Source organism: Bombus fervidus, chromosome 12, assembly GCF_041682495.2.
Source record: "Bombus fervidus isolate BK054 chromosome 12, iyBomFerv1, whole genome shotgun sequence".
NCBI lineage: Eukaryota > Metazoa > Arthropoda > Insecta > Hymenoptera > Apidae > Bombus > Bombus fervidus.
This window is the reverse complement of record NC_091528.1, coordinates 9,632,301-9,659,251: the sequence shown is the minus strand read 5'-3', so window position 1 is coordinate 9,659,251 and position 26,951 is coordinate 9,632,301. Positions and strand designations below refer to the sequence as shown.

Sequence of the window (26,951 nt, the reverse complement as noted above, 5' to 3'; positions counted from 1 at the left end):
ATTTCCTCGCATAAATGCATAAATCATTTGTATCTTATCTGGTATAGATTTTGGGTAATTATGTTCGAAGGAAAATTATGCCATGTCTTACGCTTTTCACAAAGTTATGAATTAACAGATTAATTTTTAACGACGCAAATTACGTATTAAATAATTTTTATACCTCGTCCCTTTCCTTAACCTCTTGTAAAATACATAATGAGAACTCTATGCAATATAAATTCTATTTATTATAATTATCTTCAATTCATAAATTTGTTCTATTACCAGTATTTATCCATTTTTCACTGGCTATCTCATTTCTCACATTCATAAGTGAATTCTTAAATGAATGTCTCTACTTCTACAGTACCATAAACATAACCTTCGAAAGCATTTCCTCTTATGAAATCGCAAGATATTTGGTTTAACCTTACCTGGCATCTCCAAGCGGTACGTAAAATCAACTGCGTACTGGACACATTTCTGATTATTCGTTGCGTAAAACACGAAGAACACGGTGGTCCTTTAGTACTACCGTAATAAGTTCATTTACATAATTAACCGGCTGTTGTATCGACGAGTGGTGAAAATAAAGAAGTAGATGCGTTAATTATCGAAATTCGAGTTTCCACCTGCACATGCACGCGCGAAAAGGCAAGTGATTCAAAGAAATCCCGTTATGTCGTGACAAATTATTAGCCCGGTTGTAACACGCGCCGTCCGTTCTATAAATTATTTTATTCGCAATAAACGAGATGACTGAGTCATGATTATCGGCCGTTTTCAGCCATCGAATTGCGTATCCGTCTCTTCACGTGCCGTTTTTACCCTCTTTATCTTACTCCTTATCTCCGCCATGCTCTTTCTCTCTTCCACTTTCTTCGACTTGTTCCGTTCCGCGCGAAGCCTTTTACTCCGGTGTATTTCACCTGCTCGAAATTTATCACGAACCAGTAACTGATTTCCGGTTCTCTCGTTCTTCCTTTTCACCGAAAGTGTAAAACACGGAAATACTTCGAAGCACGAGTGATTCAGATTCTTCATACTCACAAATGTACACTGTTATGCTGTTTTCATTGATGGAAACGAATTTCCCATTGGTGGGAAATAATTCATTTTTGAAATTGTGGATACACAGGTAAACACTAACTACTTTGTTACAGTACACTATGTATTCTTATATCGTGTCGCAAATCTTCGATAAATTTCAATTTACGATAAATTTTCAAACTGCAAAAGTCAGGTCACAGATCACTGTTCTATTCGTTGACATACTAATCACAGATGAGATGTTGAATAGACACATCATTTGATGGAGCTTTATGTCACGTGTTCTGAAATACCGATTGTACACGTCAGAGATTTTGTTATGCCATCTATGATCTACGGTGGTGAATATAAGAATTACACAGTGTTCAATCCAACCAGTCGTGTAAGTGAAGGTTAAGAGAGTACATAAAAACATACAAAGGTTTATTTTTGTTGCATCCAAAATTCAGCCACACTTGAAGATCATGGAATTTAGAAAAGAAGGTAAGTGCACTGTAGCTTTTGCTCAAGATTGCCATTTTAATCAACTATTTATTTATTTGATTTGTGTCAAATTCCAAATTAAATATTCCTTTTTCATTTTCGTTATTTTTTCTTCGATCCTGTATTTGATTGTTAGAGATATCGATAGCTTGCGTTCTTTACTTCCATTGTGACACGGACTTTGTAATGGAATGTATTAATATAATTTTCGCTGGTTTTGGTGTTGTTTTCTTTTATATTTGATTTGATTTGATTTGATGGTGTTCATTAATGACGCGACTAACATGGAAGGATTAGGTCCTCAATTCAAAGCATGGACGCCATGATGATTAATGGTCAATCTGATTTTTTACGGAAATTTGGTAATGTATCACTTATTGTAACGAAAGCTGTCACATTTTTGCATTGTCTTTTCATTAAATCATTAATAATATTTGATATACATACAGTTATTTATTTCGTGATACACAATTTATTTGATTAATTTCATGTACTTCCTTGGTCAAAACATCGAAGACAACGTTCTTCGCATCTAATCGTAACATAATTGGATAATAAATAAATTCATATTCTTTTGAGAATGCTAATTGGAAATTAAAAAATGATTATACAAATGCCCTTTGATAGGTCTAATATATCAACGTTGTTTATTTCAAATAAATTAAAGGAATAACTTTATTGTCTGCATTTGGATTACGCAGTAATGTGTTTCCCGCGTATTTTTTCTATAGCAGCGTCATCTCCTGACATTTTTAAATAACTTTTATTATTTCTATGAGGAAGTCGCCATTACATGTTCAGTTTCCGGCGTGTAATATTATCGTACTCTTCGAATCTCATTTTCTAATATCTCAAACTATTTAAACAATCGACCATGTGTTTTTAAAAATAGATTATAATATTTCACGTCTTAACGTGTTAAAGGTTGTTCACGATCTCCACTCTTTCCTACTCTCCGCAGAGGATCTAGCGATGTTTCAGAAATCAAGAATGTAAGTATCTCTGAATGTTGTGCTTCACACTGATTCCAAAAATGAGTTATAATAGATATTTCACGCTTTCTTTCAGATTTTCTCCAGCCTTCACTTTTTCCATGGCGTTCGATGATTTTTATTTGATTTGGGGCAGACCCCACGATGATATTTTCTGGATCGCAACGACATCGAAGATCCATTCCTCGCATCTAATCGTGAGTCGCATGCTTTTCTATTCCTCCGGTCACTCGATCGTATCTTAGGATCTAAGGTTCGAATCGGCCTGGGTGACTGGTTGTATTACGTTCAATTTTTGACGAGCATGGTAGCCGCGGATATATTGTATAGCCGTAAGCGGTGACATTTCTTGGCTATTGTCATTATATTTATAAACGTTTTTGCGTGTCCAATTAATTTCGGGAAATATAATTTCAAAAATCGATGGTGAAGCTGACACGAACAGAATGCAGCATGCGGGCATATCTCAGGGTTTGCACATCGATTTTTCAAATTCGTATGGACGCGAATGGATCTCGAAACGAAGCACGACGATAAACGAAACTTTCGTGACAGAAAACCGTCGAATTTCGACGATTTAACGCACGTTGATTTGACACGTTCCTGGACGGGACACGCGTGGCTACGCTCGACGAGCATTCTCGAATCACCTTTCCCCGTAGCGAGAGTATCGAAGCGGCAAATTGACGGGTAACCAGCCGAGAAAACCGACGAGTCGACTTTCGGCGCGTGCCGGCCTTTGCTCGCGGTATCCGGTTGCGTACTTGCGCACCACACACGCCGACACCCGCCTCAGTGGCCGCGTGGGTGCGCTCGCGTGGTCATCATACTGCACGGTGCAGCCATACAAGGTAGAATGCAGCAGCCTTGTCGATTGAGTTACCAACGACTCGTGTATATTAATTACACGTGTGTCAGGTTGGTAACGTTGATGTTATCGATGCCGGTTTAATTACGCGATTATTTTCTGTGTGTCGGTTGCGTTTACGAATGATCTGCACTGTTTAAAAATTGAAGTAGAATCTACAATTTTTGGTTGTCGAGTTGAGAACAAATTTTTCGCGTTTCTTCTTTCTTTTTTAATAAAATTGGGGGACACGAACAAAGTGTGTAATAACAAGCTGATTGGTTGTTTCAATGGTAAACACAGATGCTTCAATCCCGTGGTTATTATTTCGAATTAGTATTAATCAAATGTTTTATTACACTTTTAGAAAAATTGAAAGATCTGAACAAACTTGGTATATATAGCACCAAGTTTGTTAGTTGCAAAACTGTTGTACACCCCCGTTTAGAACTATTAAGGTAATTATAACAAAATGAAATAGATATTGAAAGATACATGTTACTGGATAGTACAAAAGCGAGGAAACGACGAGTATGCCATGTATCTGGTGCTAATAGTCGAAAGCTGCGATAGACGTTTCGTTCTTGATGTTCTTGTTACTGTTGGCATCTGATTTCCGGTGTTCACGATACTTGCATTGTTCTGGCCCAGCCGGAGGGTAGCCCCTTTGCAGAATTAACGTTCCACCACTATTTACGCGACTACTGGTCGATTCTTATCGGAATCGAATCTTCTCTCCTTCTTGTGCCTTTCTCGAAATCGATTAATTGCTCGCTCGACAACGAAGGTCGGCCGAGATTGGTGATTCGGGGACGACGAACTCGAGTTCGTCTGCCGACTGAGTTCCCACGTGTCTATTCTCGATGTACTGGGTGTCTGAAAACGTACGATCAAAAATATGTAGTATTAACGAACTAATATTTGCGTTCTAAACGATCTACGCAATTTCGTTTTATAAATATTTATAAAATAACTTTTAGAGAGATAACTCGATAGTCAAGAGAACTTCAATGTTTGTTTTCGCAGAGATAATGATATTTAAAGTTGGTAAAAAATCAAATAGTTATATCGAGTATTATAATCTAAATCTTTTACCTATACATATATTTTTATATGATTTCCATACATAATACTTTTGTGTATTATGTACATTATAGGCATTCTTCATGTATCTCTTTTATTTCCTATGGATTTATAAACGTTCATAGCCTACTTATTATTTTAAACACAACTTGTCGATGATCGTGTTATGATCATAGAAAGAAATCAAGTATACTTTTTCCAAATAAGATAAAACACCGTTTTATGAACCACTCAAACAAACCACATTTCATTAAATTAATATCTAGAACGATATCTCCCCAAACGTTTTCTTCTAAATGTTCAACACCAATTTAATATCAATCTTTGTAAACACTGTGTGTACATGTATAGGTCGATGAACGAAACGCCTCGCATGAAACAAGGCCATGGTATTGCGCATCGAATACACAAAATTCGAGCAGACCCGGTGTCACAGCCGTTTCCAGCTCGTATCGTTACTCAGGACGGATTACACGGGCGTAAAGATTTCCGGGCATAAAAAATGAGGAAGCGAAGCGGCCAGAAGCGGCGATGTTACGAGGCGAATCGTGTGCTGATACGCACCTGTCCCGTACCAGAGCCAATCACAGCGTCCTAACGAACGAAGAAGCCCTTTTTGCGGCCTGAACCTTTTTCTCTTTCTCTGCCCCTTTTCACCCTGCTTTCTTTCTCGTTCTTCCACCGTTCTTCTCAATCGTGCCGCCAGCAAATTACCAGCGAGTTGGCGCGGAATTCGCAAGAATCGAACGGCCCTGGCAATCGCACGCTTCTAATTAACGAAACTGCTTCCTTTCTCTACTTTTGTCCACCTCGTGTGTTACATCCTCGTTGATTAAAGTCGCAATATATCGGGTAGCTAAGCTAAGTTATGCTATGCTAAATGTGCAAGTATTAGCATCAATATACGAAACCGTCTGCACTAAAAGCTTCACTGCCAACCATTAGCTTGATTTTTAGTTGACTTGTGATGCTTTCCTGAAATTGCTGATTATTCAAATATGCAGATATCTTCTTAATACAGCAGCCTTTCTTCAATTTCGTTTCTTCTTTTGTATTTTTAACAGAGTTTCAATGAAAATCCTGATTTGTGCATTAGAATCAGTTTGTTCGTCTACCGATGTGAGAAAGTTATCAACAGACCACAGATTTTTATACAAATTTACATCTTTATGAATGCAAATAAATAGAATCTAAATAGAGATTCGTTTCACCCGGCAAAAATTATATTTTACTTTGGCTATTTTACGTATCTTTCGCGCCTTATATTTCAAACTGAAATTACAGTAAAAATTCACAGTCTTTCGGTGGATAAAATTAAAATTTGTGTAAACGTTACATCCGACAAAATCGACGTCCGCTTACGACCGTCGTCTTAGCGCACTTTGTGCTCTTGGTTTTACGTGGCGCGTTTGAGGAAGGACGGCTGAAAATCTGGTTCCTGCAAGAAAACCTACTGTTTATCGACATCCGTTACCATCCGCGGACTAGGAAACGATAATGGCCACCGTTTAAACGTCAGACACCCTGATTTTGCGAAAACGAGTGCGATTAATACGCACGTTGAACGCAAAGTCTTGTATTTCAGGAGATTCCGTTCTCTCTTCTTTTTTTTTTTTTTTTTTTTTTATGAAATTATTCAGGTTGCGCTTTTTAAATGTATCGCGCTTGCGTTCTTCACTTCTCAAGCTTAAAATGTGTTTGATTCTTCGAAGGATTCTCAGGAGGTTTTGGATGAATTTTTGAGTGAATCGTGGGTAGCGCTGGATGAATAATTTGTAAAGTTAGTTAGCCAGGTATTTTTGAAATTTAGAAATTGTACAGAATCATTGTCGATTATTTTAAGGAGGTTTTAAAATGTATCGCGCTTGCGTTCTTCACTTCTCAAGCTTAAAATGTGTTTGATTCTTCGAAGGGTTCTCAGGAGGTTTTGGATGAATTTTTGAGTGAATCGTGGGTAGCGCTGGATGAATAATTTGTAAAGTTAGTTAGCCAGGTATTTTTGAAATTCAGAAATTGTACAGAATCATTGTCGATTATTTTAAGGAGGTTTTAAAATGTATCGCGCTTGCGTTCTTCACTTCTCAAGCTTAAAATGTGTTTGATTCTTCGAAGGATTCTCAGGAGGTTTTGGAAAAATTTTTGAGTGAATCGTGGGTAGCGCTGGATGAATAATTTGTAAAGTTAGTTAGCCAGGTATTTTTGAAAGTTAGAAATTGTACAGAATCATTGTCGATTATTTTAAGGAGGTTTTAAAATGTATCGCGCTTGCGTTCTTCACTTCTCAAGCTTAAAATGTGTTTGATTCTTCGAAGGATTCTCAGGAGGTTTTGGAAAAATTTTTGAGTGAATCGTGGGTAGCGCTGGATGAATAATTTGTAAAGTTAGTTAGCCAGGTATTTTTGAAATTTAGAAATTGTACAGAATGATTGTCGATTATTTTAGGAAGGTTTTCCAAACCTTATATAAAATGTTTGAACTTTTTTTTTAAATTTTGAACGACGTAACAGATCGAGCTGTTTAATCGAGCGATAAAAATTAATTCTTAAGACTACGATAAGATAATAAACAATTCCTTAGCTTCCAAGAAATAATCGAAAGCGTCACGTCTGCTACAATGTTACTATGTAATGACGTTACGTATTTGTTGCTATTCATGATTCTACAATAACGTTATTTTACAGGGTTATTGTCAGTGATATTGAAAACGTAGTGATATGGAAATTTCGAGGAAACAGGGTACGTCAAAACAGGTGCTGATATGCAATTGTTATAGAATCTTCATTATTTCCATTTCTATTCTTTGAATCTTTGAACATTCAGATGTAATGTTATCCTAATTCTTTATTTGTTAAATGTTTTGCACCTGCAGTTGCAGCTTTTCGTAATAACGATAGATAATGTTATTGTAGAATCGTAGTCAATATGATAATCATACGATAGATATGGTCGTTATCATTCGGTGGCTGTCAAATGTCAAATAATTCTAAATTTCGAAGTGAATTGAATCGAGTGGTATGAATTTTGTCAAATCCCGAAGTTCGAAAGATCGAAACTTGAAAAGTCAAAATTTCAAAGTTCAAAAAAATACAAAATTCGAGGATCCGAGAATTTAAGAAACGAAAATTTTCAAGTTTGAAAAATCGAAGATGCGTGCTACCAAAATTATGGGAATTAAAAAATTAGTCTTAAAACAAATTACAATAAGTACAATATTATATTAGACATCTACTTTCTTCTCTATATATCCACACACGCACGTACACACACATATATATATCGAGTTATCATTGGGGTTAGGGGCGTTTAACGAATCTTCATTTGAATTAGCCATTGTTGTTATACCATATAAATGATAGTTAATGATACAAATATGATTATTACAGAATTTGACAATTAACCGTGGCGATTAGATACTCGAGATGCTATAATGACAATAATCTTAGGTTCAATAACGAATACACGGTCAACAGGATAGCAAATGCGCTTACTTCTCCAAAGTCCAAATGGAACTGAACTTTGCCCATAGTCCAACTGCAACTCCTCCTATACCTTTCTATGTGCCTCTTTGTACCTTCTGGATCAACTATATTTTTAAGGAGAGCTATACAACTACGCCATACCTCTGTTAGTTAAAAACGTCCATCCTATGACCCTGGCTACGTTTAGCGACCAACTGTGTCACTTCGAGCCCAAGCCTATTATCATAAATCTCGGGCAAACATACTCGGATTAAATCATAAACAATTACTACTACGTTTTATTGTTTAAGTACAGCTATAATAAAAAGTCTAGACCCTGATGTTCTTTCATCTCCGACATATATATATATGTCGAATTATCATTGGAGTTAGGGGCGTCTAATAAATCTTCACGTGAATTGGCCATCGTTGTTGCGTACTATAGATGATGTTTATTGATACAAATGTGATTAATACAGAGTTTAACAAGTAATAGCGGCGATTGGATAATCGAGATGTCGATGACAATGAATTTAGGTTCGATAACGAATTTACGGTCAACGGGATGACGAATGCGATTTGATACAAGATTCTGGTGTCACTCAACGTACTTGTTCACTGTATTAGTCGAACTTATTGGATTGACTTTCAGTTCAAGTGGAACTGCCCTTATGTACTTCTATCCGTACCTTTCTGTACTCCATTAGGTACACGTCCCTCCCGTGATACGTTCTGCGAACCGTTATGTCACTTCGAGCCCAAGCCTACTGTCAACGGGCAAACATAATTGGATTAAATCATAAACAACTATTTCTCAGTTTTATTATTTAAGTACGGTTATAATACAAAGTCTGAATTAAAGTATTGGGGACCTTCCCAAACATTTCAAAAGAAGGGCCCTGATGTCCTTTTCCGACATATATATATATATATATATATATATATATATGTAATATAGTAAATCTCGGGATAATTCAGCTAACCGATTTTGAAGTCTGAAAATCGAGCTTATTGTGAAAATACTTAAATAAAATACAAATATCAATGTATAACAGCAAACAATAAATAACAAGTTCTGTGCAATGTCAACCTGAAAATCGAGAATCGATTTTCAACGTCCTGAGCTACCGATCTTTCTCTGTCAATCTTCAGTATTTTAAATAATTATTCTGTGATCTTATCTATCTCTGATGTTGCTCTCTGTCCGTCCGTTTGGGAAATGAGTGTCTCTCAAAATGGTTGTCCGTGAAACAAAAGAAGGTCGCTCTGTCCCTGAAACAAAGAAAGTCGTGCTATACGTAAACAGAGAGAGAGAGAGAGAGCCCCTATACACGTGAATTCTAGGGAGTTTACATATATATATATATATAAAAATGTTTAGTTATTTTTAAATAGTTACTTAAATTACATAAGCAAAACGGACGCCAAACTTCGATACAGCTTTACATTTTGCGAACACTGTTATCTCTGTTCATCTCACGTGCAAACCACATTGCAGACGTAATTGGAAAAACTTAATGGGACATTCTACTGTTATCAATCGTACACACCAAGAAACATACGTACGGAAGAAACAGTTGCATAAGAAAGCAAGATACACGGAGAAGAAATTACGTTTCTAACAGCTGTTTAGTATATCGCGAAGCAGGCTCGATCGATTTGGCTGAAACGAAGAAGCAAGTTTCGCGAATAACGCGTGAGCATGGCGCACAGGGTAGCAGAGATTTTACGATAGCAATTATGAGGTTGGAAGAGTTTAAGTGGCCATAAGTCTGCCGGTAATTGAAAGGACCGTTTTTTTCATCGAGAACTGACGCGGTTCGCAGATTGCCTCTAACCAGCGCCGCGATCTCCGTTAATTTCCGGCAAGATTGAGTTTTTCTGCGAAGCCGGCGAACAAATCGACGCGCCCGCTGTATTGTAAATCAGCGTAAACGATCGTGATCGTCCAGCGCGTTTTCGAACAGATTCATGGGCCAATTTGTCGAATGTGATATACGTGAACCAAGCGCTTCGTTTCTTATCGGTTTTTTTAGTTTGTAGCTTGAGTAACGAGTTTGTTCGAGTTGCTTTAAAAGCCCGTTAACGCTATGTAGAAATATCGAAGAACAACTTTGTTCTCTCTCTGTAAAAGGAATGCAATTTTTACAAAATTGTATTTTTCATAAGAAGGCTCGATGTAAAATATAAATATGTTAACGACCGAGGCAATTGGTCTTTGAAAAACAACATTATTCTTGATTGCTATAACGTAGAAGTTGCTTGAATATGCGAGTTAAATGATTCATTTCGTACAATACGTCTGTACGTTGAAAACGAAAAGAAGGTTTCTCAGAAGCGCTAAATATTTCAAGGAATAATCAGCACTGATTCGAAACGCAGAAGCAGTTAACATTTTTCTACCAGTTCAATCACAAATTGTTGAACACATAATTATACCTGTACTTAATCACGAATAATACCATACCATATCCGGGCTATTATTAATACTATTATCAACCCGAGAGGAAGACAAACCCACAGAAACCGCAGAAAAAGGGAATGAAAAGAGTATGGAATGAAATTGGTGTAGAGCAAAAGATACGCTGTCGTCGTTGTAAATGATATTCGTCTTATGATGTTATTGGATTAACAGGGGAAACAGTATCCACAACAGTAACCTTGTCGTTCTCTTGGTTCATATTTCCATAGATATTCGAGAGTTTTCTCTTGTTTGATCTTCTAATTGCTTAGAACAACGTAAACGACAAATACTCGAGAAGGAATCGTAGAGAAAGGAAGGAAAAGGAAGATGGAAGAGTGAATGGAATCGATAGAAGAGAGAAAAGGAGAGATAAATTGGACAGAAAAAGGAAGAACGTATCTTACTGTTCCCCTCGCACGTATTTCAATAGATATTTGATAAATGCCTTTTTATATATGATCCTTGAATTGTTTTCAGTCGTGTGTAAGGCAGATGCTCAGAAATCATAGAAAAAGAAAAGGACAAGAGCGGAGATGAATGAAAAGGAAAGAAGAGGAAATTCAGAAGAAAAAAGAGCGAAGGTTACTGCGCCGATGTATGCAAATTTTACACGAGCGTCGATTTAAGCAGGCGCGGCGCGCCAGTCTGTATAATAGCGAGTAAACACGGCGTGTTTAATACGCATCGCGGATGGATGGAACGCGTATGGCTGCGCGGTAATTAGAAACGAGGCGAACGCTTGGTAGGCGTAGGCGATAGCGATCGCACACGAGCCAACAACCAAAGAAGAAGAACGCGGTCCGTGCGTGAATATTCAAGCTCCGCTATGCTTCGCAGGATAGCGGTCACCTGCCGCACAGGTGCCCCCTACTCCTTCGCTACCTCGTAATTCAACCTTCAGGCCGATCCTTACCAGCAGTCACTTCCAGGTGTTGAACAGAGAGCGTTACCCGATTTCCGTTTTATCTCCGCTCTGCCCCTCACCCTTATCTCTGTCGCTTTATCTAGCGTCCCCCGAGCGGCTCCCTTTTCACGTTTTTCCATCTTACTTTTCCCCTATTTTAAAATGTACACCGGTACCGCCTACTATTAGTCCTGCGACGTTACACGGCGTAACGAGTAATTTATGAAACGTGCCTCGATCGGAAAATATTGTTGTAATTTGGTATTTACATCTTTGATCGGATATCTTATTCGAGATTAAAGTGCGTGCTTATCTTCTTGATAGAGTGAAATAACGAGAAGAAAGCGAATATGTAATTGAATATGTCGAGATAGTAGATATGAGATAAATAAGTAAATGCGACGAGGTGCAAATATATTTTTGTAGTTTCATTTTTACATAGCTTGGTTATGTAAATGGTATACTTGTTTCATATACTGGTGGTACATTGTTGGTTGACAATTTGGAATCATTCTTCAAATATATATAGATGTATACAAATATATACTGCTGATATATACAGATACGACGATAGTGATCTTTATTCTGATAGAGTTTGATAGAATTTTCTCAAGGTAATAGTATTTCAAGTTGGCTCTTTAAACTCCTCGCTGTAATACATACCAAGGAATGTATTCGCGTTTGTACGTGTATCGAGTTCATTCTACTGAATTAGCGAAAGTAGAAATCACGGATTATTCCTTCGTTTCACAAATTACTTTCTAAATCGTAAACTACGAACGCGCCACTGCAAATATGTCCAAGTTATATTTTATTACGTACTTTCGACTAGCAGAGATAGCATAACCATCACAGATTTCATCTTTTATGTCCGTAAAAGGTAACTATAAAATCAGTCAAGTGACAGATGGTCGAGGAAATTAATTAAAGTCTATCTAAACGATTAGCTCTATGATTTCGTTTCTTAATAGCGTTGTACGGTAGTTTCTCGTTATTTTACGACTTGGGCCTTAATGAGCAAAGATACAGATTCTCCTTTAAGCAGCGGATAGTCGTAAAAATCAGAAAAGTAACATGAATATACGAAAAGAAAAATGATACGAGATGGCAAAAATTGGGAGCAAATTCTCGAGGAGCAACGAAAACACGTTCCAACCGAAGAAATGCGAACGTGAAGGAACCAGCGAATTCCTTTGACGCACCGACACCATACGGGAAACATCTGTTGGTGCACAGGGTTGGTGCACGTTTTCGCAGAATATTCCGTTCACTGAGAGGACAATGTCACATTTGTTACATTTTCTGCGGTTTGCCCCGGCAATCTCGACTCGATCTCGATAGCTGTATATCTTTTTTACACTCCTTGTGATCTTGGTTTATGTGGTTCGAATCATTTTTGCCTTCTCTTTTTTACGGTAGCGTGATGATAGTCTTTCGGCTAATAACAGCCTCAATATACATGCATATTATATTAACGTACATATTTGCTTCTAGCAGAGGAAAGATATTTTTCGTATTTGTTTACAAGAGATTAGAAAATTATAATTTTTAACATTTTGATGAGCTTGTAATATTTGCTAGTTGAAATAACTTACAAAAGAGCTTAATGTATTCATTAATAAGTCTTCGATTTAAATATTAATTAATCGAATAGCAAATTCTATATTCGAACGTCATTTGGTAGAAAGCGACGAAAATTGTTCAGTTATCAGTGGATTAGCTATTTTTGCTTCTTCTTCTCGAAATTCGTATGACATTTGTAGGAAATTCATTAATCCTATCGTGAAGACAGAAGGAAGGAAAAAGAGCCGATTAAGAAGACAAACGAAGGAAAGCTGTTTGAAATACGTTGCGACATATTCTCAAGATGATCTGGTCGAATTACTCTTTCTTTATGGTATTAGCAGGCTGCAAGAGCGGGGGATTCATAATCCTCTTTTACCACTCTTGCTCTTCAACAGCCGGTGATCCTTCACGACTGCAGCCAGGATATACTCGGGTGGACAAAAAATTAGCACACGGCTTACATAAGCCTCGTTTGTTCAAGATAAATTGTCTGCTAATAACATAGTTTCCTTTATTGTTATTTCGTTGGCAACTAAGTGACTGCGGATTTTGCCATTAGGTGGTATTGATAAAATCCGCAATCACTTAGTTGCCAATCCAATAATTCACACGCACATGTAGTTCTACTTTGAGGAGTTGATTCGAATAATAACAAGAGTAAGAAGTAAAGAGTCGATTGAAAATGTAATTGACAGAAGAAGTAATTGACTGGTTCTTTTGAAACATTATGAAAATGCTATAGGCAAATCGAATAGACGCGATAAGTCTGAGATATGTTAGAAAATAAGGAAAATGCAATTGTACGCAATACGCATAATAAGAATTGCCTGTGTTAAATGTTCAAATGCTTTCCTAAACGTATGTATCACTCGTCTATCAAAACAACGATGTAAACGAAGAATATATATAGATCTATTCAGACAGCTGCTAGAAGAATCATAAAACGTAGGATTAAATTCTGCGTCATAGAAGGACATCTGTAACGACAGAAGAAACCGTGTAATCAAGCAAGCAACCAAACAATGCCCCGTTTTCTAAAACAAAAAAGGATCGCGTCGTTTGCCGGCAAATAGCTCTTGTTCCTATCGAAGCCATTCCTCGAGGCAATGCGAAAGAAGATATCGTGCGTACGCGACTCGATTTCATATCGCACGACAAATTGTCATTGTCCGCGCATACGGTCGGTGTTTCTGATGCAAATGGCCTGGTTATTAATGTTGCGAAGAAGGCAAGGCGAGACACGCGGATGCAAGTGCGACACGCGAGGCCCGCTGCAGTTTCCTTTGGCCGGGCCACGTGCCACACTGCGAGTTACGAAACCGTGCCCTGAGAGACAACTATATTACACCGTATTCTTACGCCGTTACGTAACTGTCGCGTGGGACGCGTTCCTCAAGTCCGTTTCGTGGTTGATGTCGTTTTTATATAAATTCTAAGATATATACAGTAGGGAACAAAATTAGGATAAAATTTTATTCGAAACACTTCTTCGGATAACGTATAGTTTAGAAGAGATTTTGCGATTGATCGATCGTACTTGACAAAGTACTTATTAATATGTACGAAGATTACAAGAGACTATGATTACAGTTTCACCTAGCTTTTGTAGAAAATCGTCGTTTTTAAGATTTTGTGCAATAACATTGATGTAGGGATTACTCGAGTCCCCTGAACCTCAATCTTAAAATTCGACGTTGAATTTGGCGCAGAGTAATCGAATTCTTTGTGTCCTGTGAGGCACAAAAAGAGACATAAAGTACACAGAAAATGATATACGAAGATAAAATTATGCGATGGAAAAGAAAACGGTGTGGAGGTAGTAGGAGTAAGTTTGACCAAAATATAATAGAAAGATGAATATAATATAATAAAAGTACATAAAATGGTCAGCATTCGAGTGTCGCATTGCGAAAGCGCTAAAAAGAATAAAAGGGACACGGCATGCGGACGTTACTATTATCATACAATATCGGTATTAATATTTGAATCATACAGCTATAGGTTTCTCATTACATGCATAACCAATACTTACGTTAATGACTCGTTCCATCTTCTTGTCCTAGCCTGGGAAGCGCAGTCTTTTTTTTTTTTTTTTTTAATAAAATTAGAAAACCAAAAGCGAGCGATCTTCACCACTGTATTTATCATGGTGTCCCGCGTGATCGCGATCCCTGAACCGGTCACAATTAAAACTAACGATGGGGCGCCGCCGGAATTACGGAAAGCGTAATAGATTTTGATAACAAGCTTGCACCCAGCCGTTCCCGCAGATTTATACGTCCCGAGGCGAACGATTGTCGGCGAAGATCGACCGTGATCCTTAATAATCGTCGATAATCGGCCGCGTAAGACGATAATTAGGTATAGAATAACCGTGGCTAAGTATACGCTCCGGCTACGCATCTCCCTCGTTTTTCCTCTACGCACTGTCGCTTCGGCGGTATATCTCTGTCTACGTGACGCGTTTGGGGATGAATCGTGAAAAAGAGAGATACCCACCGACGGTGGCCAGCCGTTTAATTAGTTGGCTTAACGACGCGAAAGTACAGAGGGCCGCTGGTTCTGGCCATGGTTTCGAACCGCTTAAATCAAGAGAACTTATCAGGCCACCGCCGCGTTTACCGGCCAAGCATTTAGTTTAAATTAGCCGCGGCTCGCTCGCGCCTCGGGGATAAATCGACGAAATCATACACCTTGGCACATTCAATTACCGGACCAGTCGTCCCCCCTCATTTTTCCTCTTTCTTCAGCCACTTCATAACCGCCTCTTCGCGTTCCCCTTCTTGCGATACGCGTGGCTTTGACTAACCGATCCAACCTTCCGAAACGCTCTTCCGGCCATCGACGTTTTCCTTCACAGTGAACTTTCCTTTGTTTCGTCACGCTGGCTTTGGGTAGTTTGAGTAACTTTGGTGGTTTTGTTAGGACCGGTGTTCGGTCCGAGCACTTGATAAATCCGTTGTTACGATAGGTATCGCTGGTATCACGAGATTTCCAGGTTGGTTTTGTAGTTGGTGATTATTATTTTTATTCCCGCAACACGCTGTCACTGTTTAGCGAAAAATATTTGAAGCATCTTATGTATTCTGAGGATTTAGGATTTTCACTGCTTCTATTTTGCAGTGATTTTATTATACATGTACGTGGTCTGTTACTTTACTCGCGTTAAATGTATCTTGTAATGTTGCGTATCTTGAGAAGGTAAATTTTCTTGGAATTTTCCAGTAAACGTAACGGATAAGTTTCTTGGTACTTTTGGCCTGCACTGTGATAAAGAACGAGTAAATATCTTCAAAATATAAATATCGTTCGCAATACATTGGAAATTTTCACAATCACACGTAAACCAAGCGATCGTTTGTTCCAATCCAATGACGTTTGCCGAGAACTTGAAGAATAACAAAGAAAATTGGATAATTGAAAACCAGCTGCGTCCTTTTCATAGCACATATTTCTCTATTACATGAGCAGACATGCGGGAACTAATAAAGACGTCCATTGAGCAGGAAATAAAAACTTGTAGAATATCGACCGAAATCCTTAAATAAAAACGAAATCGATGATAGGGGTTGATAGGAATCGTAATAGACTATTCTAGAAAGTAATAAGTAAACAAATTCGCATGTCCACATTTCTGCCTCGATGAAACAGCTGTAAAAACAAATAACGAGAAGTATACTAACGCAATGGTGCATAAGCTAGTGTATATTGCGGTCGAGTGAGAGTGTGAATGAGAAATCTATGTAAATCGGTCTCGTTCTGTAACCGATAAGCAGAAATTAATGAAACACATACACACATAATGATTCGTCTTTGGCAAAATATGGTTTCAATTATCGTAAAATTCATGTAAAAGTAACAAATATTTCATTTACATAATATTCATATAGCTATCGTACAATTCATTCATTTTACTTGATTTTTTGCAATCCGAACAAATTATCAAAATATTTTTGTAATGTAACTCATTCAGATATAATCTAACTCGGGATCTCATAAACCTAATTCGATGAAACTGATCGCTATTGCAGCTATACATATACAAAGTTTCTTCGACCTATAAAATCAGGGAAGAAAATGATTAAAACGAAACCCGTTTGATACGAGAAAACACGGTCGTTCGTAAAAAAAAAGTGGACGAATTACTGGCAAGAATCTGGTAACAAAAAGAAAAAAGACAGGAAGAAGGAAAAACGTGTTCGTGAATTTTATAACGGTGAAGCTTAAACGTGCTTAAGTTTTGATGAACGTCCAGCGAGTCTGGAACCTACGTATCTTGCAGCCATCTGATCCTTTACGGTCCTGCACAGAGATTTAAAGGGGCGGGTCTGTTCTGGCCGCTCGTTCAGGAAGCATCCCGAGGAACAGCTGATCTTTTCGTAAATGCTGGCCTCTCCGCATTCCTTTATTAAGAACCTGTGCTCTGTTCGCCTCTGGACGCGTCTCGATTCGAAGAAGCCCTCCACCGTGTGCCACGTGTTTCGAATTAGATGAATATCCAACGTGTCGTTTCTGTTACATTTTATATTCTATCGTAATTTCTTTCTGTTTCGAAGAAAAGTTGACTAATAAATTGAGAAATTACAATTTCTTGGTATGTTGGATATTAACATAATAAATATGGATATAACGTATTAACTAGCATTAGATGCTAGTATTAGTGCGAAGAAAAGCTTTCGAAGTTGTAATTCGTGAGTTGATATACGTATACAATATAGGGTAATATTACGTGTAATTTAAGGAAATTAGTTAAACTATTTCAACTTGTATCACCGACAGAATAAAAATGCGATGGTTGGGATAGGAAAAGCGTTACGAAAGATTTAGGGGAAGAAGTATCAAAACCTGCGTTAATCGTTCGAAACTGCTTTAGAATGTTTTCAAACAGCGTTCCTTTGTGATTGTTTTTAGAAGAGAAAGAAAGAAATGAAGTTATTAAATTTTGAAGTTTGTTTTATATATATTTAACGAATACACTGTCGCTGCAATCTTCAATCAGCGGAGAAGATCCACCTCGTAATTCTTGACGGAAACAAAAAACCAAAAAAGGATTAAATTATTATATATTTTTCTTCTGGCTGAACTAAACAAAGACAGAAAAAAAGTTTATTTGAATAATTATTATAGCACCTTAAAGTTTATTTTCTTTTCTTTAAAACACATTTTTTAATTTCACATTTTTGTCTGCGGTTTCGGAAGTATCAAAACAGTGAACCTGCATTAATCGTTCGAAACTGCTTAAGTGCTAGCTGTGAAAGTTTATTATCAATGACTGGATTCCAGAGAAACGACTATCGATCGAAATCGATCATGCTTCTCTTGGCATTTGCTTTTCAGATAATTAAAGGCAGAGAGAACAGTGGTAAAGGGTTTCGATGCAATTCAAAGACTGAAATTACACACTCGTTATCCGTTTACAATTGAACGTTCAAGGGTATATAATCGTCTGGGTGTAAAAATAGGAGGCGCTTCAGGGTTAAACGAAGGGTGTAAGAAAACGGCTCGTGCTTCTTCCATCGGTCGTTGGATCGGTTCAAGGGATCCGCAGGCTATGAATGAAGTCGTAAAAGTCCCTTGCTCGTTTTCGTGAATGAAGTCGTGCAAAATTACAGACACGGACCTGCCACTGTGTTTCACTACTGCTAGCGTTATGAAATGGTCCTCAATTTGTCAGACGACAATGAGCTTTCTCTTCAATTGGATAGGTACGTGTCTCTATATGCATACATTAGACAGATACGTACAGAATGTTTCGGTAACTGTGTTACAACCGAAAACAGGGTGTTTTTATATGAAAAAACAAGTGGGAAGAATACAAGAAAATTTATTTATACGACGCTTCTTTTTCGCGAAAAACGAGTTTGAAAATCCGCCAAGTATAGCTCAGCTTGGCTAAACACCGACTACGTACGAGTAGGAACAATCAACACGAGGTTATTACAGGTTTGAAAATAAGTAAAATATGTGAAATAATTCCCGTTCGAGGTCTTATTTTCAAGAAACTAAAATTTGAACGTGTTTAATTAGGTGGGGGGGGGGGGCAACGCTTTGGCAGATCTTCTGATCGAACAAGGATCTTTCCGCCAACGTTTCAAGATCACGTACCAATTATCATGATATAGAGGATATATTGGGTTGGCAACTAAGTGGTCGCGGATTTTGTCATTAGGTGGTATCGTCAAAATCAGCAATCCCTTAGTTGCCAACCCAATATTATACACGAACAGTACATTATACGTTATATGCTACATGTTATTATTTATGTAGCGTATTGGGTTAATCTAAAAGATGGTTAAGAATAATATATGGATCCTTTATAACCAATATTCCAAACAAAGTAATAACGCTAAAGATTCCAACAAACCCCAGCGATCAATTGCAGTTTCAAATTTATCTGATGTTCTGTAGGTGTCCTAATACTTACGGACAGAGATATCGTATATATGATAATAATATCGATAAAAATGACATTAAAGTACGACAAGGTTCTTTCCTTGAAGCATGCGTATGGCATATAATACACGAGCACGATTGGCTCTGACTGTCACGGAGACATATGCATCTAGGTCGCTGTGTGCGCACATCGAACAGATCCCAATCTGTTGGCCCTGAAACGGCAAAGGAAAACCTCTCATTAGAGATCGAGACAGCGAGTGGTAGCGTCTCATTAACGAACCCTCGATCGAAACGGCACGGATATCTGCTCTCGTGCCTGGAAAAGAAGCTGAATGGTCAGGTGCAACTTAAAAGCACATGCGCACAGTTGCTTATACGTAATCTGTTTTCGTCTTCGTCTTACTGGCCATACACGATCCGATCGGTTTTTTCCTTCGCCGTTGTTTTCTTTCCGCGGCTTCTTCTTATCGCCAACGTATCTTCCGGGGAAAGCCTTCGGTCGTTGATTACTTTCGACCTCTTGCGACCAACCAGTCGCTCCAGCCAACAATTGCAACGTGTGAACCCTTCGCTTCAACCGTTCGTCCATCATTTCGTGTCTCCTTTGTGTTTTATCATTTTGTTGCATGTGATTTGATTCGCCAGAGTTTGATCAAGATTTTGTATTGGTCGTTAAATTTGATTGGTTATGTACGAGCGATGGGGAGATGATTGGGTTCCAGCATTATGAAGAGGATTTTTGCGTGTAGCATGTGGCATGGGGCTCTTCATGCAGCTGCGATGTACTTATTAGGAAGTGCTGGGAAATATTGGCTGGTTCGAGACTTTGCTTTGATAAAAATGAAAGGGACGATGAATACAAATACATAACGAAACGAATCGAAAGTAAATGTTGTGTTGATCGAAACGACAGAATTTATCAAACAATAAGTGTCTTACATTCTTTATACTATCCTATATCTGTAAATATGTCTGTATTACATATACACGTATATAGTTACATAATACATAAGTACGTAAGGTTGTATTTTCCATTGGAAAATTTGTTTAAGGCGCCTATTTAGTGCACGGATTTAAGCTGTTCGAAAGTTGCATCGAACAACCATATAAGTAAAAAAAGTAGAGAAAAGTAACGATGTTAGGGATTTTGTTAAAGTTACTTTACGATTTACCATTTTCTCATCAAGCGAAAGATTTGTTTCTAGAAAACCAGGGAAAATAATATCGAGATACTTGAAAACTCACGAAGCTAGGTAATTCACTGCACCATATGCGTTTCGTGATAAATTTCTATCAACTTTGGTATAATAACTGCCAAATGGCTGCACCTTTTTTTTTTTTTTTTAATTAATTACGGTGATAAGCATAATGCGCGGTTTTGATCAAGTTCCCTTTACATCTTTTTTCTTATTTTCGCTTGTTTGACCGGGCAACTAAGAAAGACTGCGTACGTCGAAATAATTACACATTTGGGCAAAGAGCGGTACAAAGTAACGCGATCGAAAATTATGGAAATTGGACGACGCGTCACAAACGAGCATCGCCAATGAACGACAAACCACGCCAGCTATCATTCGCCATTTCGCGCGATTATACTTGAAAACGCGGAACACCGTTTTACGGACGTCTACTTAAGTGATTTCACTTCCAATTAACCGGCTATCGGCATCTACATTGATTTCATCGCATCGACCGCTGCCACAATGATTGACGCAATCGCGATAAACCCGCATCGCTCTGAACCTTTCGAATTCCCGCGCAAATTCTCCTTGATCGACTGCGCCGGCGCACAACAAACTCATCTGTCGCGTTGTCTGCGGTCCGCGTTGTTGTCGATCGAGACAGTGAATTAATTGCTTGGCTGTCTTCCTGACAGATTTGAATGATATTCGTCCGAAACGAGAAACGTAGAGTCAAAGATGGATCTTGAGTAAGAGCGATGGCTACGTTTAACGGATAACGTGATTCAAGTCCACTCATTCGATGACGTTCCAAGTAAATACTTTCTTTCAAGATGTCAGATAAAGGTAAATTTTAAATAGCCTGGCAATTTGGTATATGTATAATTGCCACTCTTGAAAAAAGATTATGGTCTTAAGGCGAGATTTCTTTTAATGTAACATTTGAAAATGTTTTGATGCGACGAAACGATGTGCTGGATATGCTTAATCTTGCAAAATATATTGCGTTACGTTCCTCCTTCTTCTGGACGATGATCTCTACTTCTGTACATTATAGATTGATTTATCGAATTGATAAATTTTGTTGGAATACAACGATATTTCACGCATAGGTACAATACTCTTACACAGACACCCACACAGGCATTTGAACAGGACACTTACACAGGTCATACTCGTTACTGTATAAAGAGTGGGGTTCAAAGTATTTAAGGGATCATGGATCACTACCTATGTCTAGCCTGACAGTAACTGGCCAACGATCAACAATTCTTGTATACGTTGTTAATTATATCACTCGCTTAGCAGTTCATAAATGGCAATGTATTAGGTCGTCCGAAAAGTTTCTTTCGTTTTATAAGGAAATAATAGACGCACAATGTTTTTTGTTTTATATTAGTTTATTGAATTATGCACGAACATAATTATAGAAATATATCGAAATGGATGATACCTAATTCAATAAAATAATATAAAAGAGAAATTGTTGTTCAGCTATTATCATCTTATGAAACGAAAGAAACTTTTCGCACAACCCAATAGTAAGACGACTTCCGAGCAAATTGTTTTCAACAAAAAATACATGGAATTATTGAACCACCAGAAGTACAGAGGCAAGTTAATTCGTGGTATAAAAGAGAATATCGTTCGCGTAAAACATTATAATATTTGTAGGAAACATGATATACAGCAATGCGTATATTGTGCTCTCTAATGTAAGTCAATAAAATAATATAAAAGAGAAATTGTTGTTCAGCTATTGTCATCTTATGAAACGAAAGAAACTTTCCAGACAACCTAATACTATAATCATTTGGAAAACAGGAAAGCAAGCTCGATCGACGAATGGAAATAGCGGCACCGTTATAAACGTGCGTGCAAACACGCAAGGCGCAATTTTCGCGCGATTTATAACGAAAATTACACACTCTAACAATCGTTGCCGAAAATAATTACGAATCAGTGGTGTTTCACAAGAGAACAGCCAAAAATGAAAGACAATGTCGTTACATAAACGAAAGAAAACGCGGCAGGCGAAGAAAAGCCACACCGGCTTTCGACCATCGACGGTCTCATTATCCGCCCGAATTCAACAACCATCATGTCCAATTAAGACATACGAAACGTGGCCATAATGGCGCTTCTTTTAAGGAAAATACAGGCCAATTCGCACGTATGAAAAACTGGTCCTTATTATATTATAACCGGTAGTTCGTGTACCACCGCGAAAGGTTAACGATTCCTGCGCGTGGCGACATCAAATACCCGCGAAATATCAAATGTACACGTCGTTGCGAAGGAAGTTGAAGAAATCTACAATTGCAATATTCTGAAGATACTCTGCTAAATTGATCGTGATATTTCTATTATCGTATCATTGGAAGGATAGAAAAATGGGAGTATGAAATAGTTTCGATAGTAAAGTAAAAGTATTAGGTTGTCCAGAAAGTTTCTTTCGTTTCATAATAGATGAACAATAATTTCTGCTTTATATTATTTTATTCAGTTAGGTATGATCCATTTCGTTATATCTCTATTATTAAGTACGCGCATAATGCAATAAACTAATATAAAACAAAGAACATTGCGCGTCTACTATTTCCTTATAAAACGAAAGAAACATTTCAGACAACCTAATATAATCGGGCAACTTCCAGGAAGAAGGGCCCGCGAGACAAACTTCTGAATCGGATAAACTACGCTGGAAGTTTTCATTCTGGTAGCAAAGAATTTGATAAATGTTATTCAAAAGTTAACATTTTTTGATCCATCGTCAAACTTGAACCTGTCTATTCATCATCGCATCTCTGTACTTTTTAATTCATCAGCAAACTTCCACTTCTTAATTCGTTAGCTGACTTGGACTTCTCAAACTCGAACTTCTCGATTCATCGTCAAACGTCGATTTCTTAATTCACCGTCAGACTTGCATTTCTTAATTCGCCATCTGACTTGGACTTTTCAAAATTCAACTTCTCAGTTGCCCGTCAAACGTAACTCAAACTTCGGCCTTAACTGAATTTCAATTTCCGAAGGTAGAGACACGTTTGACCAGGAATTTTCTAAAAAGCGTACAATTCATCTGTTAACTGGCATAATCGGCTTTCATTCTGCACCTTTGCTTCCTTATATGGTGAATATTCAGTATGTTGTTCCGTGACTGAAATTCGTTTGGATCGAAGCTCCAGTCTTGCGATTGCTTTCAATTAAAACGGAATGGGCCACGTCCCTGTCGAGCGCACGTGCACGCTCACCTGATTAACCGCTGGAAATCATCGAAGCGGATCTTACGGCGAGTGTCGGTATAGTTGGCAAAATCAACGCGGATGCCCGACTTTGCACGCACAGCTGATGATCTTTTGCTGTGTGTCCGTTTTTTTTTTCCAAGCAATTACGGAGTATACCGAGCGTCCCGCGAAATATCATAACGGAGGTTAATGGTGATTTATGGTGGAGACGAGGGTATCATAATGAGACAGAGTGAGACAGAGAATACAAGATTAATGGGAAACGTTTCTTGGAAATGATTATTTTCAAAATTTGTCAAAATTACGTACGTTTCACGCGTTTTACCTGTGCTTTCTAATAACTAGCTATTTTATTTTAAATTACCGTTTCTATCAATGATAATTTTTATAATTTATCGAATTAAAGTTCGTTTTATAATTCGTTACAATACCAGAAAATAAATGACAGTGAAATTCAGCCAGAGAAATCAATTAAAGTATACGGATATTTAACTTTAATTGATATTAACTGTTGGTTAATTGACGAATAAATAGTTTAGTTTGACTCGTACCTGATTCCTATCTTATATCCTTTGCAAAAGTACCATCGTTGATTTTTCTCGACCACGTAAAATCATTCGTCAAATAAAACACAACTAATTCTACCATATGGCAGAAGGAACAAAACTTGTTTTCCAAATTTGTCGAAATTACGTACGTCACGCGTTTTAATAACTAGCTATTTTATTTTAAATTACCGTTTCTATCAATGATAATTTTTATAATTTATCGAATTAAAGATCGTTTTATAATTCGCTACAATACCAAAAAATAAATGACAGTAAAATTCAGCCAGAGAAATCAATTAAAGTATACGGATATTTAACTTTAATTGATATTAATTGTTGGTTAATTGACGAATAAATAGTTTAGTTTGACTCGTACCTGATTCCTATCTTATATCCTTTGCAAAAGTACCATCGTTGATTTTTCTCGACCACGTAAAATCATTCGTCAAATAAAACACAACTAACTGTCCCATATGGCAGAACAAAGAAAACAATACGTTCATTAATAATGTTGAAAATGACTTTTGATTGGTTTAATCGCCGTTCAGTGGTTGACAATTTCCGATGTAGGCTGTGGGTAGACGTTCGCTGTGGAATCGGCAGATTCGACCGTTATACGAAGGCGTACGATGCTTCTACTTCCACATATTAAGCGGAGGCACACACAAGCAGGAGACAAAACACCCATGTGTTTTCGGATTGCTCTGCTTGCCAGATGACACCGGGCAACCATTCTCGATCCAACGTCGGCACACTGCCCTCGACGTTTACACGCGCACACGAGCGCACGCGTGCGACATACGGGCCCTGGAAAAAGGCCCACCGTCTCCGCAAACCTCCTCCTTATCCTCCACTCTGGCGTGTGCCCATCGCGTGCCTTTCAAATCACCCTTCCCTGTCATCCTCCTCTTCCGGGATTTTCCCATTTTTTGCCTCTAGCTTTTTTCAATTAATTTAATAGTTTGATAAATTACAGCGGATCCTGCAGTATTTCAACTTAACGAGGAGATACGATGGAACAGATAGGAGACTACGTATCAATCTTTGACTACAGTAATTGTTTTATCCGATACAAGGAACAATATCGAGTATTGCGAAAAGCTTCAAATACAATTTATTATAAAAATGGAATATTAGAAAAAGTTTAGTATAACAAGTGTACTGTTTATACCTGATATCATAGAAGAAATCACGAGATTCTAAATTCTTGGTCGCTTTATTACACTGTCAAAGGGTTAAGATGCCGAAAGGACGCTACAAAGTTCTGTTCGATAAAGCGCAAGTGATCGTTTAACAAAATTAATACGTAAATTTAATTCCTTTCCTGCAGTGAATAATTTACTTTTCAAAAGAAAGAACGAACGAAGCATTATTCAGTCAGAGTTTTATATCGGTCAGTTCGTACCAAGATCGCCTTAAAGAATATTTATGTTAACGTTGATTAAGAACAGGTGTAAATGTTTGGCCGAGTCCCACGATTTTACGAGCTGACACAAATCATTCTCCGCGTTGAACGCTCCGCTCGCTCTACCCTGACGTTTCAAGCCGCGATAATAAAGAGAAAAAAGAGAGAGAGAGAGAGAGAGGAAGAAGTCAGATGGAATAAAACGTAAAACGATCCTCCAGCTCGCTATAAAGCGTCTAATGAATAATTTCGAAAGCGAGAAGACGATCCGCGGATAGACTGGCGTGGCGACTTCACTTGCATCGACCTAACGTGGCTCGCGACAATAAAGATGATGGTTGAAAGTCTAGAATCTAGAGTTTGACATATAAGTTACGCTTATTGACGCTATTTTTTGTCATTTTAGATTGGAACGACGTGTGTTTACTTTTAACGTACAATATAAAAAGTACTCTGAAATTATACGATTAAATTTCGTCAATTTATCCAATCGTCTGAATAGAAATAAAAAAAAAAGAGATGTCATATAAGTATAGTTTTTTAAGTTTCAATTATATTCCGTCTGATTAATTAAAATTTACGCGACGAAGCGTAACGTGTACAAATGTAGTGAATTTGTTCGTGGAAAGCTTATCTCGATCAATGTGACTAATACAAAGCCAGCGATCATTTTGATTAGACAAAATCTCTTTTTGAAAATAATTCACAACTATAATCATTTCTAAGTGTACAAGTACCTTTCGTTTTTAAAGTATAAGTCAATAATAAGGTACATCTTACAAGTCTTCTCATAGAACCTTTAAAGTTTGTCCCATTATCGTCGTTTCGTGTCGACTATGAATTTTCGAAACTTCCAAGTTCTTGTTTATCAACAGCGACTTCTACAAATTTAAAAAATTCCTCTAACCATATGCCGATACCACGTCTCATCCTCTTTTCCTCAAAATTCTTCAGTAATCTTCGAATAGCCACGAAATTTTGTAAGCAGATACATAATAATCCCGAATCGTATCGGCGGAATCCCCTGAAAACACACAGTTGCACGCCACTTTGATCGTCTTAGCCGTGGTCGGTTAAAGTTTCGGGAGTTGTGCGTGTGCGGGACGGTGAGGGCGCAACAGTGTTTTACGGTTGGTTCCCTTTGTGAATCGTGGTGCTTCATTTAATCACCCTGCAGGGGATGAACGTGCACCACACACGCTCACCGGCCCCTCGCCTCGCGTCGATGAACTAGGTGTCCGTGCCGTGACACTGGCTCGAACCAGCTGCTGTCGTCGAGCTAAGTGCTTTCCACTTGAAATACCACGATTTCCAGTCGACTTCCAGACTCTGGTCAAATTCTTA

The 26,951-nt window shown here is 37.9% G+C and overlaps 2 protein-coding genes across 2 annotated transcripts in view; one reads left to right on the top strand and one right to left on the bottom strand.

Moving 5' to 3' along the window:
* Positions 1-780, bottom strand: part of Dbo (Kelch-like protein diablo) — a 44,496-nt gene extending 43,716 nt beyond the window's left edge. Inside the window, exon 1 of the mRNA XM_072014650.1 lies at positions 417-780. The gene's annotated coding sequence lies outside the window, so the exon portion shown is untranslated. The remainder of the gene's footprint in view (positions 1-416) is intronic.
* A 535-nt stretch (positions 781-1,315) lies between these two features.
* The window catches only part of LOC139993169 (uncharacterized), a 71,118-nt gene continuing 45,482 nt past the window's right edge, over positions 1,316-26,951 (top strand). The window contains exons 1-3 of the mRNA XM_072014652.1: positions 1,316-1,515; positions 2,440-2,507; positions 2,584-2,704. The gene's annotated coding sequence lies outside the window, so the exon portion shown is untranslated. The remainder of the gene's footprint in view (positions 1,516-2,439; positions 2,508-2,583; positions 2,705-26,951) is intronic.